Raw genomic sequence first — 4,589 nt, 5'->3', positions numbered from 1 at the left:
CCCACTTCAGTAACTACACGGAGAGGGTAGGTCAATGCCATTCCGGTGTGATTTAAGGCAGGCTCACCTTGCAGCCCCCAATTAGCCTTCTATTCACGTTCGCCACGGTCCCGTGAGATTCGCACAGGAAAGACCCCTGTTAAAGTGAAAATATGTAACCCGGGAAGGGTTAAATATTAAGCCATCTTTGGTGTGCTCTGATGGAAAGGGCGTAGGCTTTTGGAGTCACTCAAGCCTGGATTTCGGTCACAGCTCAAATACTCACCAATGAGGTAAATGACTTAACCATGCTGGGCCGCGGCTCCCTCATCTGTAAAGTAGGGATAATAATTTCTCCACCATGATGGGGTTGCTGTAAGGATTAAATGAAATAACATATTTAGGGGCCTTACCATGATTCCTGGCTTTTAGTAGTCACTTAACACCGTTTCTTTACGCCCCTCTGTTCAATCTTCTTAGGGAATTCCAGAGTTTAGGACAATGGGTTCGCTTAGTGGCCTACAGGGATTAAGGCTCTGGTAATCACTAACCCTGCTCAGTGGGGCAGTGTCGTACTAAGCATATGGGTTTTAGCACCAAATGGACCTAGTGTCACAGTCTTTGTTCTGTCACTCACTAGCTATGTGACTTTGGGCCCATTTGGAGCCTGTTTCCTCATTTGTAAAAGAGTAATAACAGCACCTATTTCACTGGGGGAGTGATGAGGGTAAAATGACAGCCTTATGCAAATATTAGCTAATATTTTGTGCAATGGCCGACTAGAGTGTACTTTTATACCAAGCAGTTACTAGTGAATGGTTTTAGCAAGAGTGTTGAAAATCCCTAAGCAATAACAGCAGTGTGTTCCTTGTTTCCTGGTTTGGGCTAAGGAATTTGGGGTGCCGCTGGAGCAGCTACAGACATCTCAGTTCCAGGCAATTGGACCTTCTCCCCTCTCCCAAGATTTTCACAGTGTTTTGGCAGGATATGAACGAAACAGGGATTCCTAGGAGGTGTTGCAGGAGATTCTGGGATAATAGAGTATTCTTGTTGTGTAGTGTGGGCCTGAGACACTCAGGCTACCAGTTCTTTGAATCCCATGCTTTTCCCTGCCTTAGAACCCTTGCCCATACTATTCTTTCTGACAAGGACCCTACACATACCTCTCTCCACTCCATTCTTCACCTCGCTGACTCAATCTTATTTCTCAGCCCTCAACTTAAATGTCACTTCTTCAGGGAAATATTCCCTAAGCAGTAACCTCTATCCTAGTCTCCTGTTTAAACATTCATGTGAATTGTATATTCTATGTGATAAACTATATCAGAAGTGGTTTTAGTATACAAATAATACTTAAATTATTCAATAGGTAAAGTATTTAACTTTGTCTTCCAGTCTAGAAAATCATTGGTCCAGGAAGAAGCTTCAGGCGTATCCTATAGCTTTGTGTATGGCCTGGCACCCTCTTGCTTACTTCCTTAGGGATACACATGGGCTGGCCTGAGTTGGTCATTTGTTAGAGTTCTTCCTGTACTAGGTGGGCACGTTGAACTAGATGATCTTTAGGGTTCCTTGCAACTCTTGACTGCTGACAGTTGTCAGATGCTGACAAGTTTGCCGAATGCTGGAGTGGGAAGCTATGTCAGAAGTGTCATCCATATCCTCCTGCCTCCCAGTTCCTTGATCTTGGTGTATAACGGGGAGTTTGGAAGTATGGCAAGGAAATGTGGGTGTGAACTGTGTAAGCACAAGGTGGTATATTTATTTGGTGGCTGGCAAATGAGTGCTGTGAGATCAGAGGGAAGACAGTGTAAGTATGAGCGCTAGGGAGTAGATTCATTAGAGTGTGACTGGCTGGCTGAAGGCCTTTGATGGCAAGAAGATTGTTCCAGATGACTTTATGGATGGTGTCGCTTCCTGTATTCCCATCAGAACCATAAACCAGGAATAGTTTTACCAAAAGGCAGCCTAGTATAGCGGGAGAAACAAAGCAGTTTTTCATTCAGGCCAAACTGGGTTAAGATCCCAACATTCAAGTGGCTATATGACCTTGGATAAATCACTTAACCTCTCAAGTCTGAATTATAATTTGTTGGTTGGACAAATATGTATTGAGTATCCACTATGTGTTCAACACTGTTCTAACCACTTGGAATGCATTGGTGAACAAAACAGGCAAAATCCCTGCCCTTACGGAGCTTACATTTTGGAGGGATGTGGGAAGGGTGAGTAGATATTTAAAGATCTGTGAGGATTCACAGTGTTGTCCACACAGTCCCGGAACATGGTAGGTACTCAATAAATAATAATAGTAGTAATAGTAGTTATTATTATTATATTTTTAGTAAAGCAATCAACATCTGTGAAGCCAGGTAATTTCTATACAAACTCAAATGTCTATACAAAGCGTTGTTAAAAAGAAACAAGGAAATAAACTCAGGTGAAGCCAGGTAAGTTCTACGTAAGAGATAATAGATGACTTGAACAAAGTACTTGAGATTCATGTAATTAGTAATAACAGGTGGCTTGTATGAGTTTTTCCAACCTAAGTGGCAATATTTTTTCCTACTATTTAGTAGCAGTTCCTTCTGTGGCAAAATTCAACCCAGGGTGACCCTAAGCCATAGGTTTAACCTCCATTTGGATAAACTTTCCTCTTCGTTATCTCCAGATCAAAGAGCATAAATCTGGGATCATGATATTCCCCCTCCAACCACTCCTGGCATGCTCCTCCCCAGGTGACATTAACCAACCAAACTTTTTACAAAAGTTTGATGTCCCATGCCTCTAGTCCCATAGCCCCCTTTCTAGAAGCATAGTGTCAGAGGGGTGGGAAAGAAGGGAAGGCTGCTCATACTTTGTCATGGTTCATGGTTTCTAGTTGGATTAAAAAAATTTTTTTCAATTTTTACCTCATTGCAGAACAATAGAACCACAACTTTTGTTTCACAGTTTACGTAGTTCATTTCACAAGGTGTCATGTTTCATACACTGTAGGGTTTCCAACATTTCAATTACCACTCCCCTCCCTCGGGAGTGGGACAGGCATTGAGTCAGGGTGTGCTGTGGGCTAGCGGCACCTAGTCCCTAGCTCCCTCCCTCTTTCCCTAGGCTCCAGTTCCCTTCCTAGTTCCTCTATCAGATTACTTTTCATACTGTCCTGTAGCTATTTATTCTCTTGATTCCCAACTAGACTTTAGGTTCCCCCAAGGTCATGGACAGTGTCTTAATCACTGCTGTATCCCCAACACCTAGCACATGCTGTATCTGGCCCATAGTGGGCACCTAGGAAATATTTGTCGGGTCAAGGAAACATATTTCATGACACAGGTTTTTTGTGTAAATGAGTCATTTATAATCCTTTCCAATTCCCCATCTCACTTTGTGTTTAAAACCAAAACCAAAGCTATTTTTCTCAGCATCTGTGATGAGCCGAGCGGGCAAAGTCATTGCTCCGGTGTACCCCTCTGCCCCAGGTAAAAAACCCCTGAAGCCATTCCAACCCTATCTTGGTGGCTTTCCCGGGATATCCTCAATATTTTCAAAACTCATCTCCCTGTTTCCTTGGAATGCAGAATCTGGATTCAGAACTATTTCAATGTAAAAACCTTTTCAATTCCCAGCCTTCTGAAAGCCTGAAGTTTTTTCACAGCTCTACCATCCTGACCTTTTTTTTTTTAATAAATTATTTACTTTTGGCTGCGTTGGGTCTTCGTTGCTGCACGTGGGCTTTCTCTAGTTGTGGCGAGTGGGGGCTACTCTTCATTGCGGTGCGTGGGCTTCTTATTGCGGTGGCTTCTCTTGTTGCAGAGCATGGGTTCTAGGCAGGTGGGCTTCAGTAGTTGTGGCATGCAGGCTCAGTAGTTACGGCTCGAGGGCTCTGGAGCACAGGCTCAGTATTTGTGGCGACTGGGCTTAGTTGCTCCGCAGCATGTGGGATCGTCCCAGACCAGGGCTCGAACCCTGCATTGGTAGGCGGATTCTTAGCCACTGCGCCACCAGGGAAGTTCCTACCATCCTGACCTTCTAACTTCATTTCTGTTCCCACCCTCTCCAGCTCCCAAGTGGGTCACCTCTCCCCGTGGATGTACTTCTTTGCCGGCCATTTCCCACCTTGGTGTTTTGTCACTAAGAGCACTGGCAGTAGCGTAAAAGTAGCACTGGACATGAACTCTTGAGAGATTTGAGTGTGGCACTGCTATTTACAAGCTGTGAGAACTTGGGCAAGTAGCTCAACCGTTTTGAGCCTCAATTTCCTCATCTGTAAAACTTGGGAGAATAATCTCTGTCATGTTTTAGGACCACACTGGCTTGTTGTGAGCTTCAGATCAAACAGTGGTGGTGAAAACACCTTGGAAACTGAAGTATATGGTTATTTTCAGGACACCTGTGGTTAGTGTGGTTACCACCCACACTAACCCTTCCTCCTCGCAATTAAGCACCAAGCATTTATTGAGTCTTAACTGCTCTAGCCCCAAGCTATAGCTGGGTGGGGGAAGCATTGTTCTTCCTATCTTCTTGACAAGTTGATCTCAGCTTAAGACTTGTTGCCCTCAGGTCTTTTCAGTCAGCATCTGGGGGGAGCCCCTCCCTTGGTTTCTCAAAAGCAT

The sequence above is a fragment of the Mesoplodon densirostris genome, chromosome X, assembly GCF_025265405.1.
Source record: "Mesoplodon densirostris isolate mMesDen1 chromosome X, mMesDen1 primary haplotype, whole genome shotgun sequence".
Lineage (NCBI taxonomy): Eukaryota > Metazoa > Chordata > Mammalia > Artiodactyla > Ziphiidae > Mesoplodon > Mesoplodon densirostris.
Note: the sequence above shows the minus strand (reverse complement) of the source record.